Source organism: Stenella coeruleoalba (assembly GCF_951394435.1).
Source record: "Stenella coeruleoalba genome assembly, chromosome: 4".
Classification (NCBI taxonomy): domain Eukaryota; kingdom Metazoa; phylum Chordata; class Mammalia; order Artiodactyla; family Delphinidae; genus Stenella; species Stenella coeruleoalba.
In genome coordinates, this window is record NC_137149.1 from 136,660,443 (window position 1) to 136,677,761 (window position 17,319).

General features: G+C 38.0%; 1 protein-coding gene across 10 annotated transcripts in view; it reads right to left on the reverse strand.

Annotated features, from left to right (window-relative positions):
* Positions 1–17,319, reverse strand: part of BMPR1B (bone morphogenetic protein receptor type 1B) — a gene marked incomplete at its 5' end in the record, with an annotated part of 419,903 nt that overhangs the window by 226,045 nt on the left and 176,539 nt on the right. For 5 of the 10 annotated variants that reach the window (XR_013828280.1, XM_079921146.1, XM_079921149.1 and 2 more), the window contains one exon: positions 2,273–2,420. The exons of 2 other annotated variants lie outside the window; for them this stretch is intronic. The remainder of the gene's footprint in view (positions 1–2,272; positions 2,421–17,319) is intronic. 3 more of the 10 variants (XM_079921150.1, XM_079921144.1, XM_079921147.1) reach the window with 1 other exon arrangement.

Sequence of the window (17,319 nt, forward strand, 5' to 3'; positions counted from 1 at the left end):
CAGGAAACTAATAGACAAGTGAGAAATGTACAGTTAAACATTGTGGTTATAGATTTCAGCCTTTAGAGCCCTACATAATTACTTGCTCAATTTGTGAACCTTCTACACCTTCCCACTGGTATTCTCTCTTTTGACTCCCCAGGAAGATGGTTTCTCTCCCATCAAACAGTCGTGCCCCAATTCAGTTTAAACCCTTTCTCACTGTTCCCCTGATAACTAATGAATTTGGCTTGTTTTTGTTATCTCTGGTTTTCTTTTCATTTTCCCCATGAGGGTAAAGAATGTTCTAGACATAACATCTTTGACCCCAGTAAATACTGTTCACAACTATTCTTTAGAAGCAAGCTAAAGAGAGGTCTTACCTCACTGCCATTATAAGATGATTCTGTCAATCATTCCATTTCCTACTTGGGCATCTGCCTGTAGAACTTTATTCAGCCCAGATTCTGTTTCATATGGATTAATCCCTTTCCAATACATACCTAGTATCCACCTCAACTTTCATGCATTGTTCTAATTTCCCCTATTTGATTTTTGGCCCTTTACAAAATAAAAATATTCAACATTTGCCTATACAGTAAACCTATCTAAGACTTACTAAAAATAAGCTAGACAAAACATGCACAGGAAAAGGACTCATCAATCCAATAACCAACACTTTGCTCATGCCTCAGACCACGAACCAACCTCAACTCCCTCACTATCCCATGAAACTTTTATCTAGTCCAAGAAGCTTATCTCATAACTTAAACTTGATCTTTGCCCTTCCTCCAAACCACCATGTGTATTATGTGTGTATATGTTAAACTTTCAAAATCCACATAATTCCTTTGTATACTATGCTTTATCTTGTGTTCCCAATGATTTCATGTGTTTACATCTTGTCCACCAAATAAAATCACAACCTGATTGAAAACAGGAACTAAATCATATTCTTAGAATTTTTCCTACACTATAAATAGCATGGTGCTAAAACACAAAGCAGTCATCAATTTATTCATTCAGTGCGTGACAGCTGAATCACTGCTAGCTAGTGCGCTGAAGGCTGGGGATGAAGAGGAAAACAGAAGGCGGTCCCCAGAGGGTTTACTGAGTACTGTGAGGGAGCCATGAAAACATTGACATTGAGAATCAAGTCAGAGATGTAGTCAAGGCATTAGGAGAAGACAGAGGGGAAGAACCAAACTCTGCCAAGGAAAGCATCACAGACGAAAAAATATTTCCTTCAAATAGAATCATGAAGGATAAATAAAACTTCGCCAGGCAAACAAGAGAAGAGGTAGGAATGACATTCCAGAAAGAGGAAGCAGCACTGTGCCAAAGGACAGAATCATGAATGAATGAGCCAGCAGATAAACTGAGGAACCATTAAAAGTCAACAGGCTATAATGTAGGGAGGGAAAGGGCAGTGACAAGGACAGAATGGCAGGTAAGGATTTGATGAAGCTGAAGGGCCCTGTATGCTACAGGATGTAATCCTGGAAGCATTAAAGGTCATGGATGAGAGCGTGGTAGGATCAGATATCCCTGCTGCTCCTGAAACGGTAGACAGTTTGGAAAGGGGAAAAGTAGACAGATGTTAGGAAGCTATTTTAAAGTATAACTGAGAAATGATGAGGATATGAGAAAAGGGGTGCAAGAAATGGAATCATGATCACTGAAAGTATAGGTGTGGACGAAAACAAATTGAGTGAGAAGAGAGGCAAGCCAAGGAAAGACTGTGCAACGTCGACATTTAACATGAATCTTTACTGAAAGTCAAATCCATTCTTAGTTTATGAATAAATATTTCTTCTATCTTTATAACTGTAGTTCTCAGTGTATGAACAAGAAAAAACAGGCCGAGATGAACATTTGAAAGCCTCAACTGGAAACCAAGTTTATCCACCTACTGATCTTGGAATGTCTTTCAAACACTAAGTGTGCAGAGATAACAGAATTCCGTCTCCCCCACCCACCCCAACCTGTCAAAGTGAAGACACTGCCAACATACCTGTTCATCAAGTTTTCTTTTGAAATGGGTACAAAGAAAATTCACTTCAAGGCAGTAAACAGAGTCTACGTCACTCTTTCTGTTTGGCCTCTATACAACTTGACTTCCCGCCTTCACTAGTACCTCCCCTTTAGCCCCTACCCCAGATTTCAAATTACTGCCTTAACACCTTAACTAACCTTTACGTGACCTGGTTAGACATATGGTGAATTGCCTGTATATAACTTGACACACAAACTCATTTTATGGTTCTTCCCTTAAAATCAATGATTTAATTACCATGAGGTGAAGTATCATGGCAAATCTGACTTGCTTCGGATACCAACCAGATAAACAGGCCACTGATAACTGAAGTAAACAACGTTCTTGATGATTATGCGCAGTGCATCCACGTCAGATACATTCACTCTCTTGACCACGCTGAAACCTATTAAATAAGTAAATAAATGGAAGAAAATGCAATGTGAGGTTCACATTACATTTCAACAACAACATGCACACAAAACCTAAAACTTTCACTCCACTACTGGAAGCAACATAACTTTAGAAAGGTAAAGCATTTTCCTCTCAAATCATATGCCAGTATCTATTTATTCTGTTCATCCTAATATCCTGTGAGCATCTACTATATCTATGCACTATGCCTTCACTGAAAAGTATATGAAATCTTGCATTTTCCTTTTGGTAAAGTGATTGCCAATAACCGAATGAAAACGCCATCTACCCAAAGGCTACCACCTCATCCTTTAGTTCTCAGCTCTAATACTGCCTCCCTGAAAGCTATTCACTGAATATTTTGGCTACAACAGCATCTCACACATCTTCCAGTCACTCTCTGTCCTTTCAGCTTGTTTCACTGTGTACATAATAAGCAGCCTTGTCTTGAGTTACACTATTACTCTTTGTGTATGACTATTGCTACTGGACCGTAAGCCTCCATAGAGCTGGGAAGCATCAGTCTTGTTCACCACTTTATCAGCAGTGTCTAGAAGAGTGCCTGCCCTGTGCTCAACAGACATTTGGTGGCCTAATGAGTGCTTCCAAATCCACAAACTACCAAAATATTAAAACTCTGCTGTAAATAAAATCCTAACAGAAAAGGGTTTATTTGGTACTTCTGTGAGTTCACAAGACCCAGAGAGATGCATAACCAGACATTGACAGGCTAACATAAACAGATTTTTTTCATGTTGGCTTCTATCCAGCACTGATAGTGAATTCAGTGGCAGTCAAATGTTACCCGCCCTTGAAGAATATTTAAACTGTCTCTAAAATGAAGAAGGGAGAAAAGGAATATAAGGGGAAATAAAATTAATAAAGTTAATCTTCTTACTGATAGAAGCATAAATAGCACAGTCAGGAATTCATAACATAAACACTTTTTTTAAATGTCACTCAAGCGTCAAGTTCCTATTTTTTTCTAGAAGTGACTGTGGTTGTTAATGAGCATACTACACTGGAACAGATAATACAGAAATTGTGGGAGTCTATAAGTTGGCTCCTCTGGAGGTCAGAAGGATATTTGGATCAAATAATGTGAGGGCTTTGTTCAGTACTACTATAAAATATAAAAGAAGAAAACTGAAACAAAAAGGCACACAGAATCTTGTAGTATCTTACTTGGGATAAAGCTACATTTTCAGAATCTGCTTCCTAAAAGAACCCAATATTAATTGCATGTTGATGTGTAAAGCACACAAAAGTTGCATTTTCTCTATTTTGGATCCCAGACTCTCAGTTCTGAAAGTATAGCCCATTGTACATAATTCCCAGGTCAGAGGTGCAGTGGACAAATTAATTAGTCTATTAAGTTTCAGTCGTATCCTGGCACTGATGTTTAGGTTAGCACCTTCAGCAACAAGTTTCTAACATTTAACTATGCTGCCATTTGTTCCTGAGAGAAATTAGGAATGAAGGGGGGAAAAAAAAAACACATAGCTGGGAAAAGTTCCCACTGACCTAAAGGCAGAAACATGCACGTGAGTCCGGAGTAGACTGATGTATTCATAAAAAGGAGAAAAACTTCAGTTGATTAGTTCTTCCTATTTTAAGTGATTAGGAGAAAAATAAATGGCTTCATATTGAAGTGAAATTTAAATAGCATTTAACACTCTACAAAATCAACCTAAAAAACGATGATAATTTGCTATGACTTAGCACTAAAGAGAAACCACTTATTTCATATGACGAATCTGTGAAGTATTTCACGAGATGATTAAATACTTGACTAAATATTTGTGGATGCTAAAAATGACTGAAATGAACCAAATCGCGTATTTGAAAAAATAGACATGAGACACGAACACAAACGCACAGAGGGAAAGAGGGAAAGGGGGGGAGGGAGAGAGAGAACTACCAGTTATCTTTCACCTTATAGCCAATAGCTACTGCAAGGTACATCCAAAAGAACAACATACCAGACATAGTTTGAAATTCAACAGTAAAAGCAAAATTTGTTGATTATCCTAGAGCACAATAGAATCCCTCTGCACTATGTAGGAATTTTCTTTTCTCTTAAATTTTTCCTTTTCTTTTATTCAGTGGGGTCATGGTAAAGTGGAATGTTTTCACAGCATCAGTGACCCAGATGTGTGTAGGATATTAGGCTCTAAAAGCTGTTCTGTGCATGAGAATTGGGTGTTCAGACTGTCTCAGGTATCTCTGAGAACAGTAACAAGAAATGAATGACTCAGTTTCTAATGACACTATCTGTCAAAACAAATATCTGTTATATACTGAGCAACCACACTATGTTAGAACCTGGATACACTTACATTAAAGTGATGTTAAAGACTAGGCCATTTAAAATCCAATCAGAATGCTGGATTACTGAAAAGGCTATCAGAGTAACTGTGGCTTACCATTTTCTCCTGAATATCCTATTATTTGGGCTCTATGAGAGTTTAGGTTCACCTAATTCTCCCCAAACACAGTGCCATTAAATTGAGGATTATTAAAATTTATAATTATATTTCTTAAGAGTTTTTCTTCAGGAAATAATCAGATATGTTCAAATAGAAAAGAGTTCTAGAGGTAAAAAATAATAATAATATTATTTGTAATAGCAAAAAGCTAAAACAATGTCTAACAATAAGAAGATATTTCAATAAATTATGATATAATAGAATATTAAGAAGTCATTGAGGGCTTCCCTGGTGGCGCAGTGGTTGAGAGTCCGCCTGCCGATGCAGGGGACACAGGTTCATGCCCCGGTCCGGGAGGATCCCACGTGCCGCAGAGCGGCTGGGCCCGTGAGCCATGGCCGCTGAGCCTGCGCGTCCAGAGCCTGTGCTCCGCAACGGGAGAGGCCACAACAGTGAGAGGCCCGCATACCGCAAAAAAAAAAAAAAAAAAAAAAGTCACTGAATGTCATGCTTTCAAGGAAAATTTAATGGGACAGAAAAATTCCTAGATTACAGCAGGCACATAAGGAAGAACTGAATAAAAATGCAGTGTACAAAACCTATACAGAAACTATATGCATAGTTTGATTCCAATTTTAATATATATGCACATTATATGAAAACATATTACATATCCATCTTTTGTACATAATATGCACAGTCATACAAAAAAGAGGAAAAAAAGACACACCAACATGTTCACAGAGGTTATCTTTGGGTAGTAGAACTGAACACAACTCTAATCACAAAAATATAATGCTTTTATAATTAGAAACGAGGCTATAGGAGCTACTGTAATAGTTTGAGCCAAGTGGAGTTGACCACAATTGAAGATAATGTTCCTTGTATAAGTCATCAGTGGAACAAAGGATGAGTTAGATATTTCTGAGTGATGTCCCCCTCAACCACTGCCTAAGACCCCCAAGTCCAACCAAGTCCACAAATCGTGATAACCTCCAATACTATCTTTGTCCCAGGTATGATTAATCCCTGTTCTTAAACTGTCTCCTCTTAATATGTGTATTAATCAAATTTCTACTTATCTGTGACATGTATTGTAAAAATGCACAACATTTCTGTATCTATGGCCTTGGAATTTCTTCTCTGAGGCCAAAAAAGGGTGTGTGTGTACGTATATATTTGACAAACTCATTTATTTATGATAAACTACCTTAAACCTGCCTCACATACAGCAATGGATATTTGTACAAGCTCTGCTGAAAAGAATCCCATCCTTCAAACTGACAGTTACAGTTTCCCCAAAACATGTCATTTTAAAAGTGGGTTTTTAAATAGCACTTTGAATCAACACTGCCAACTTTTTAAAGTGTTTAAAAAGATGCAGTTACTCCCTAGATTCTGCTTCTTAAGATAATAAATTATTTTGTGGGCAAAGTCCATTCCAACCTCTCTCTTATAGACAGATTTTTATACCATCATCTGTGTCACCTCTAAGCATCTCCTTGTGTAGTTTTCCTTCCATCATTATGAAATTAAAGCAAACATCACTCTTTTTTGTTCTATTTGTGTGGTTACCATGGTAGTGACCTGAATTTTGCACCTAGGATAAGCCTATTTGGGGCAGGGGAGAGAAGTAAGGGACCAAAAGAATGGAAGAATAAGTTCGGGTAATGGTCAGCACCTTTAAACATTTACTTTTCTCTTGGAACTGCCTTTGGCCAAAATCTATAAAACTATGACCTGACCCTCAGCTTCCCGGCATAAAGTACTTCGGCTTATGATGTGAACACCATGAAACTGGCAAGATCATCAACCCTTTCCCTTGCTCGTAAGAAGAATTAAAATTCTGTTTCTCCCAACCCCAAAATTTCCACCTCGAGCTCCCCCTAAACCTAGTCAGGCCCTGGTTCACAGGTTCTAAAGACCAGACCATGGAAATACCACGCGGTGACTGACAGTCTTTGATGGAAAACAGATGAGACAGGACACACTGCTTGCCTAGCACTTTTAAATGTACGGCTCCCCTTCACTGTCTTTCAGGATGTCACTGTAGGTGACACATGGAAAGAACAGTTAGTGCAAAAGTTTTGTACATTTTCTACTTTCATGGGTTATCTCAGTTGTCCACAAGCTGATTTCCTTGAATATCTGCACCACGTGAACCAACGGTTTGAGGTACTTTCAAAGTTTTTCTCCCCTTAAATGATATCCTTTACAAAGAAAGGCCAACAGATAACAGATAAAGGCCAACAGGCAGCAGATATGATAGAAGAGTGGAAGATGCAAGAGGGCTACAGAAGTTCACCCACAGCCTGCCCACCTACTCTTCAGCTTCCCTACAGGGCTCCTTAGACACCGCTCAGAATTCCAGAGCCCTGAGGGACACAATTTGAAAACCAAGTAAACAGATTCTGCCCTTGCAAATCTCAGAGTTAATATTCACAGTGCTGACTATTCTAAAAGCCCATGACACACATCATTTAAAACTTTAAAATTCAGAAGCTGTCACTAATTTTTTCAGCAATATTTTACTCCATTGTTACGAGGAAAATTATGTCATGATGGTATTTTTAAATCTGAGGGATCATAAAAGTAATAGGCCCAAGTTCTTAAAAATGCATTATGTCTTCTTAAATTGCTTCAGAGGAAAAAAACACTATATTTCTTGTAATTAGCTAATTAACTATAAAGCATAAAGTCACGTGAAATCTTATTAGATAATAGAAATTGTTGTAGTGGTTTCAGAAAGGAAAAGAAAAATAAGCTATGATCCTCATACATCCCAACTAGCTAAATAAGATATCTAGAAACTTAATACATCCTGCCTCACTTTTGCTGAGTCCTCATAAAACTGACAAAACACAAGACAGAGTAAAGATTTAAAGAGTCAATAAAAACGTTCTTTAAAGTACTCTGAATACCTTAAGTGTTATAATAAGACCTCATTTCAAAGAAACATGGTTGAATGCCATGAAAATTTGTTTAATTCTATTATATCCCCTCAAGAGACAGTCCCTTGAGATATTAGCATTTAATGACTTCTTACTTGAAAACACAACATTTAATAGCTCCTACCACACTACATTGTAATTGTCTGTTGATGGCTTTTTAAAATTATTTGTACTTGTGAAACTTCTCACTAGGCAATAAGGTACTTGCGAGTTGAATGTAGGTTTTATTGATCTTAGTTTGGTTACTCATTAATTCATTCAACATTCTTATTTTATATCTATTAGCCATATGCTAAATACAATAAGTACATATGGAAAAAAGCCACAGTCCCTAATCTATCAATACTTAAAAAAAAAAAGTTTAAGAAAGAATAAGAAAACAAATGATTGCAGTTTACTGTCTTAGAGTTAAACACTATGCCACAGGAGCACAGGGAAGTGACAGAGGGCTCACCTGGAATAGCAGGGAACAGGGCAGGTCTGAGCTACAGGGGAACAGGTTCTGACGACTACTGGCAGTTAACCACACAACACATGATGAAATACAAAATCCAAAGACTGAAGCAGCACCATATATCAAGAGCCTCATGCGCCATACTGAGGATTTTGTACTTTATTCTGTGGAACCATTCAAGAGCAAGTTTTAGAAAAGTCACTTTGACTATAAAGCAGATACCAGAATGGAAGAAGCAAAACCGGTTGCAGGGAGACCAGTTAAGAAGGCAGTTATGGTGATTCAACTGAGAAATGATGGAGTCCTTAACTAAGGCTGTAGTAATCAAAATAGAGAATGGTAGGCACACTCGAGAAGTATTACGGAAATAGAACAGGCAGGATTTAAAAACCGAGTTGAGGAAACAGACGGCAGTCAAAACTCCACGGACAACTCCTCAGTTTCTGGTTTTGACAACAGGGAGAACAACAGTGGTTTCCTAAGATAAAGAACATAGAAAAAGAAGCAAATCTGGGGGGGGGGGCAAAAAAACTTCAAAAACACCTTAAAAACCACTGGTTCACTTGATGCAAATATTCAAGGAAATCACCTTGTTGACAACTGAGAAAACCCATTCCAAGGGGGATCTGTAGAAATTGTACAATACAAGAGGGTTTGGCGTGTGTGGAGGAGACCTGTTCTGGGAACAGGAATATCAGTGCCATCAGTATTTAATAATGGTAAATGAAGTCATAGAAGTATACGGAGTGAACCAGGAGAGGGCCAGCAAAGAAAGCCTCAGAATAAACTCCAGGGAGCAACAAAAATGGAGGCAGAGGAAGTGGAGAAACCTGTAAAGGAAACGGAAGCAGCAGCACAGGTGGTAATAAGTGAGTTAGGAGAGTGCAGAGTACAGAGTATTGAGAAGGGAACACCTAAGTGTCAAATGATCCTGCGATACTGCAAAAGGATTAGAAAGAGGCCAACAGACTTTGCAACAAGAGGTAATTCATGACCTTTGCAAAGACAGTTTCAGCAGTGAGATAACAGAGTAATACAAAAGTTACTGAAGGGGCTTCCCTGGTGGCGCAGTGGTTGAGAGTCCGCCTGCCGATGCAGGGGACGCGGGTTCGTGCCCTGGTCCGGGAAGATCCCACATGCCGCGGAGCGACTAGGCCCAGAGAGCCATGGCCGCTGAGCCTGCGCATCCGGAGCCTGTGCTCCGCAACGGGAGGGGCCACAACAGTGAGAGGCCCGTGTACCGGAAAAAAAAAAAAGTTACTGAAGAACAAATATGATGTGGAAATAGAGAAAACTGCATAGCTCCTGGAACATATTAAATGTTCCAACTGTTCCTAATTTACACTTCTCCACTGCATGTCACCCTGTCCAAATTTTTAAACTATGCCACAATCCCCCAAGGCAATACCAAACGAATGTTTATAATGATGGCTTTGACTACAATTGAAACCTCAGTGGGAAGTAAGAGAAGTGCTCTAAGACACTCCCTGTGTTATTTGGGAATCTCTTAAACCACTACCTAAGCCAAGTTTCATGTTCCTCAGTCTAAGGAAGCTGGAATTGTGAGGAGGCACTGGCTTTGGTAGATTTTAAGTACATGTGTTATGAAAACTATTCAATGAGTTGTGTCATAAATCATTTTGGTTTTTTTGAATGAATCTTAAGGGAATAAATAAAGTCACTTTACCCCCATCTAAAACATTTGGAAAATACAGGCATAGCTCATTTTATTGCACTTTTCTTTATTGTGCTTCACAGATATTTTATTTTTTACAGAATGAATGTGGCAACCCTGCATTGAGCAAGTCTATCAGCACCATTTTTCCAGCAGCTTTTGCTTACCTCATGTCTCTGGCACATTTTGGTAATTCTTGAAATATTTCAATTTTTTTCATTATTATTATTTTTGTTATGGTGATCTGTGATTAGTGATCTTTGATGTTACTATCCTAATTGTTTTGGGGCACCATGAACCATGCCCATATAAGATGGCAAACGATCAATCGACGTCGTATGTGTTCTGAACACTCCACCAACTGGCCATTCTCCCACCACCAGTCTCCCTCTCTTTGGATCTCCCTATCCTCTGAGACACAACAGTATTGAAATTGGGCCAATTATTAACCCTACAATGGCCTCTAAGTTTTTAAGTGAAAGAAAAAGTTGCAAGCCTCTCACTTTAAACCAAAAGCTAAAATGAATGAGCTTATTGAACAAAGCATGTTGAAAGCCAAAACAGGTGGAAAGCTAGGCCTTTTGTGTCAAACAGCCAAGCTGTGACTGCAAAAAGTTCGTGTAGGAAATTGAAAGTGCTACTCCAGTGAACACACATGAATAATAAGAAAACAAAACGCCTTATTGCTGATATGGAGAAAGTTTTAGTGGTCTAGATAGAAGATCAAACTAGCCACAACATTTCCTTAAACCAAAACCTAATCCAGAGCAAGGCCTTAAGTCTCTTCGAATCTATAAATCCTGAGAGAGGTGAGGAAGCTGTGGAAGAAAAGTCTGAAGCTAGCAGAGGTTGGCTCGTGAGGTTTAAGGAAAGAAATCATCTTCATAACATAGAAATTCAAAGTGAAGCAGCAGGTGCTGATGCAGAAGCTGCAGCAACTTGTCCAGAAGATCTAGCTAAGATAATTCATGAAGGCGGCTATACAAAACAACAGATTTTCAGTGTAAGGAAACAGCCTTCTACTGGAAGAAGACGCCATCAATGACTTTCACAGCTAGAGAGAAGTCAATGCCTGCCTTCAAAGCTTCAGAGGAGAGGCCAATTGTCTTGGTAGGAGCTAACGCAGCTGGTGACTTTAAGTTGAAGCCAATGCTCACTTAACATTTCGAAGGTCACACGGTCTTAAGAATTACACTAAATCTATTCTGCCTGTACTCCATAAATGGGACAAAGCCCAGATGACAGCACATCTGTTTACAATATGGTTTACTGAATAATTTAAGCCCACTGTTAAGACCTACTGCTCAGAAAAAAAAGATTGCTTTCAAAATATAACTGCTCATTGACAATGAACCTGGGCACTCAAGAGCTCTAATGGAGATGGACAAGGAGATTCGTGGTGCTTTCATGCCTGCTAACACAACCACCATTCTGCAGCACATGGATCGCCCAGTCATTTTGACTTTCAAGTCTTATTTAAGAAATATATTCCATAAGGCTAAAGCTGCTATAGATAGTGATTCCTCTGGTGGATCTGGTCAAAGTCAACTGAAAACCTTCTGGAAAAGATTCACCATTCTAGATGCTGTTAAGAACATCTGTGATTCAAGGGAAGAGGTCAAAATAACCACATTTACAAGAATTTGGAAGAAGCTGATTCCAACCCTCATGGATAAAGACTTCAGTGGAAGAATGAACTGCAGATATGGTAGAAATATCAAGAAAACTAGAATTCGAAGTGGAGCCAGAAAAAGTGACTGAATTGCTGCAATCCCATGACAAATCTTTAATGGATGAGGAGTTGCTTCTTACGGATGAGCAACGAAACTGGTTTCTTGAGATGGAATCTATTCCTGGTGAAGATGCTGTGAAGACTGTTGAAACAACAAAGGATTTAGAATACTACATAAACTTAGTTGATAAAGCAGTGGCACAGTTTGAGAGGACTGACTTCAATTTTGAAAGCAGTTCTACTGTAGGTAAATTGCATGCTACAGAGAAATCATTCATGAAAGGAAGAGTCAATCAACCTGGCAAACTTCATTGTTGCCCTGCTTTAAGAAACTGCCAGAGCCACCCCCAAATTTAGCAACTAACACCCGTGGGTCAGTCAGCAGCCATCAACGTCAAGGCAAGAAAGACCCTTTACCAGCAAAAGTATTACGACTCGCTGCAGGCTCAGATGACGCTTAGCACGTTTTAGTGATAACATATTTTTTAATTAAGGTGTATACATTTTTTTAGACATAATGCTATTGCATGCTTAACAAACTGCATGTATAGTACAAACGTAACTTTTATATGCACTGGGAAACCGAAAAATCATGTGACTCAATTTATTGCAATATTCACTTTATGGCAGTAGTCTGGAACTGAACCCGCAATATCTTCAAGATACGCCTGTATGTCAAGTGTAAAACATATAAAATACAAATATAATATCAAACTAAATCATGCCATGGGTTCTGTGTAACTTAATAAAGTTACCCCAATTCATTGTTCAATTCATGATTATTAAATATCAATGGCAGGACAGGAAATACTTATTATGAGTTCACTTGTCTGCTTATATTACCCATTACACATTTCAGTGAGGTCTAGGAGCTTTTAAGAATTAAAGAATTGCGGACTTCCCTGGTGGTGCAGTGGTTCGATCCTGCCAATGCGGGGTACATGGGTTCGATCCCTGGTCCAGGAAGACCCCACATGCCACAGAGCAACTAAGCCCATGTGCCACAACTATTGAGCCTGCATTCTAGAGCCCAAGAGCCACAATTACTGAGCCTGCGTGCCACAACTACTGAAGCCCACATGCTCTAGAGCCCGCACACAGCAACTACTGAGCCCATGTGCTGCAACTAGAGCCCATGAACCTACAGCCTTTGCTCCACAACAAGAGAAGCCACCCCAATGAGAAGCCTGTGCACAGCAACGAAGACCCAACACAGCCAAAATCAAAATTTTTTTAAAAATTATAAAAAAAAGAATTAAAGAATTCCATGTTATCATTTGTAAATAAAATTGATACATCAAAGGGCTTATAAAGATATAAGCAGGTAAAGTAGCTGGTATGAATCAAAGATCAAAAAGCAAAAGCAAGGATCCAATTTTACACATCTTCCAAATATGTTCTAGTACCTATGGCCAAAAGGGAATAGTGCCTGAGGTAGGCGAAACAGGTGAAGGAGGTCAACTATATGGTTATGGAGGGTAATTAAACTTGTGGTGGTGATCACCTTGTAATGTATACAGATGCTGAATTATAATGCTGTACACCTGAAACATACAATAAAAAAAGAAAAAAGTACTCCTAGCCAGATGTTTATTTCCACAGCACCTGGCCAAACAATAGTCTCCTCTTGTTTTACTGTAGAACTTCTCGAAAAAAAATTTAAGCCTTTCGTTTGCATGAGAACACAGCAAGAGGTGGACCCCACCTACTGCTGTCACAGAAGAATCATTCAGATATTAGACTGAGGTCTCAAATCTTTGAACTGTTCTTAGTTTACCAAGGTTAAAACGCAACTGGTCTGTTCATAGCAGCACTTTTTACAATAGCCAAGACATGCAAGCAAGCTACACGTCCATCGACAGATGAGTGGATAGAGAAGATGCGGTATATACATACAATGGAATATTACTCAGCCATAAAAAGAATGAAATAATGCCATTTGAGCAACATGGATGGACCCAGAGACTACCATATAAATGAAGTAAATCAGCCAAAGAAAGGTAAATATCATGATATCACTTATCTGCAGCAGCTAAAAAAAAGGATACAAATAAACTTATTTACAAAGCAGAAACAGAATGACAGACATAGAAACAAACTTATGGTTACCAAAGGGTAAGGGGGAAGGGATAAATTAGGAGTTGGGGATTCACAGATACACACAACTACATATCAAATAGATAACCAACAAGGACCTACTGCATAGCACAGGGAACTATATTCAATATCTTGTAAATAACCTATAATGGAAAAGAACCTGAAAAAGAAGATATACAGATATAGTATATATATCTACGTATATAGTACATACTATATAGTATAGTATATAGATATATATACTACATATATCTATATTTATATAATTGAATCACTTTGCTGTACACCAGAAACTACCACATTATAAATCAACTATACTTCAAGAAAAAATAATAAATTTTAAAAAGATATTAAAAAAATGTAATTGGACAAGCCTCTTAGATAGCTTGCTTCGGCAGACAGCAGAAGCAAGAACTACAATCCTGCAGCCTGTGGAACAAAAAACACATTCACAGAAAGACAGACAAGATGAAAAGGCAAAGGGCTATATACCAGATAAGTGAACAAGATAAAACTCCAGAAAAACAACTAAATGAAGTGGAGATAGGCAATCTTCCAGAAAAAGAATTCAGAATAATGATAGGGAAGATGACTCAGGACCTCAGAAAAAGAATGGAGGCAAAGATCAAGAAGATGCAAGAAATGCTTAACAAAGATCTAGAAAAATTAAAGAACAAACAGAGATGAACAATACAATAACTGAAATGAAAAATACACTAGAAGGAATCAACAGCAGAATAACTCAGGCAGAAAAATGGATAAGTGACCTGGAAGACAGAATGGTAGAATTCACTGCTGTGGAACAGAATAAAGAAAAAAGAATGAAAAGAAATGAAGACAGCCTAAGAGACCTCTGGGACAACATTAAACACAACAACACTCACATTATAGGGGTCCCAGAAGGAGAAGAGAGAGAGAAAGGACCCGAGAAAATATATGAAGAGATGAGAGTCGAAAACTTCCCTAACATGGGGAAGGAAATGGTCACCCAAGTCCAGGAAGTGCAGAGAGTCCCATACTGGATAAACCCAAGGAGAAACATGCCGAGACACATAGTAATCAAATTGGCAAAAACTAAAGACAAAGAAAAATTATTGAAAGCAGCAAGGGAAAAACGACAAATAACATACAAGGGAATTCCCATAAGGTTAACAGCTGGTTTCTCAGCAGAAACTCTACAAGCCAGAAGGAAGTGGCATGACATACTTAAAGTGATGAAAGGGAAGAACCTACAACAAAGATTACCCGGCAAGGATCTCCTTCAGATTCCACAGAAAATCAAAAGCTTTACAGACAAGCAAAAGCTAAGAGAATTCACCACCAACAAACCAGCTCTACAACAAATGCTAAAGGAACTTCTCTAAGTGGGAAACACAAGAGAAGAAAAGGACCTACAAGAACAAACCCAAAACAATTAAGAAAAAGGTCATAGGAACATAAATATCGATAATTACCTTAAAAGTGAATGGATTAAATGCTCCAACCAAAAGACACAGGCTTGCCAAATAGATACAAAAATAAGACCCATATATATACGCTGTCTACAATAGACCCACTTCAGACCTAGGGACACATACAGACTGAAAGTGAGGGGATGGAAAAAGATATTCCATGCAAATGGAAATCAAACGAAAGCTGGAGTGGCAATCCTCAGATCAGATAAAATAGACTTTAAAATAAAGAATGTTACAAGAGACAACGAAGGACACTACATAATGATCAAGGGATCAATCCAAGAAGAAGATATAACAATTATAAATATATATGGACCCAACATAGGAGCACCTCAATACAGAAGGCAACTGCTAACAGCTATAAAAGAGGAAATCGACAGTAACACAGTAATAGTGGGGGACTTTAACACCTCACTTACACCAATGGACAGATCATCCAAACAGAAAATTAATAAGGAAACACAAGCTTTAAATGACACAAAAGACCAGATAGATTTAACTGATATTTACAGTACATTCCATCCAAAAACAACAGATTACACTTTCTTCTCAAGTGCGCACAGAAGATTTTCCAGGATAGATCACATCTTGGGTCACAAATCAAGCCTCAGTAAATTTAAGAAAATTGAAATCATATCAAGCATCTCTTCTGACCACAATGCTATGAGATTAGAAATCAATTACAGGGAAAAAAGCATAAAAAACACAACACATGGAGGCTAAACTAAATAACCAAGAGATCACTGAAGAAATCAAAGAGGAAATCAAAAAATACCTAGAGACAAATGACAATGAAAATACGACGATCCAAAACCTATGGGATGCAGCAAAAGCAGTTCTAAGAGGGAAGTTTAGAGCTATACAAGCCTACCTCAAGAAACAAGAAAAATCTCAAGTAAACAACCTAACATTACACCTAAAGGAACTAGAGAACGAAGAACAAACAAAACCCAAAGCTAGCAGAAGGAAAGAAATCATAAAGATCAGAGCAGAAATAAATGAAATAGAAACAAAGAAAACAATAGCAAAGATCAATAAAACTAAAAGCTGGTTCTTTGAGAAGATAAACCATTAGCCACACTCATCAAGAAAAAGAGGGAGAGGACTCAAATCAATAAAATTAGAAATGAAAAAGGAGAAGTTACAACAGACACTGCAGAAATACAAAGCATCCTAAGAGACTACTACAAGCAACTCTATGCCAATAAAATGGACAAGTTGGAATAAATGGACAGATTCTTAGAAAGGTATAACCTTCCAAGACTGAAACAGGAAGAAAATATGAACAGACCAATCACAAGTAATGAAATTAAAACTGTGATTAAAAATCTTCCAACAAACAGAAGTCCAGGACCAGATGGCTTCACAGGTGAATTCTATCAAACATTTAGAGAAGAGCTAACACCCATCCTTCTCAAACTCTTCCAAAAAACTGCAGAGGAAGGAACACTCCCAACTCATTCTATGAGTCCACCATCACCCTGATAGCAAAACCAGACAAAAATACTACAAAAAAAGAAAATTACATACCAATATAACTCAAGAACACAGACGCAAAAATCCTCAACAAAATACTAGCAAACAGAATCCAACAACACATTAAAAGGATCATACACCATGATCAAGTGGGATTTATCCTAGGGATGCAAGAATTTTTCAATATACACAAATCAATCAATGTGATACACCATATTAACAAATTGAAGAATAAAAACTATATGATCATCTCAATAGATGCAGAAAAAGCATTTGACAAAATTCAACACCGATTTATGATAAAAACTCTCCAGAAAGTGGGCATAGACGGAACCTACTTAAACATCATAAAGGCCATATACGACAAACCCACAGCAAACATCATTCTCAATGGTGAAAAACTGAAAGCATTTCCTCTAAGATCAGGAACAAAACAAGGTTGTCCACTCTCACCACTATTATTCAACATAGTTTTGGAAGTCCTAGCCATGGCAATCAGAGGAGAAAAAGAAATAAAAGGAATCCAAATCAGAAAAGAAGAAGTAAAACTGTCACTGTTTGCAGATGACATGATACTATACATAAAGAATCCTAAAGATGCCACCAGAAAACTACTAAAGCTA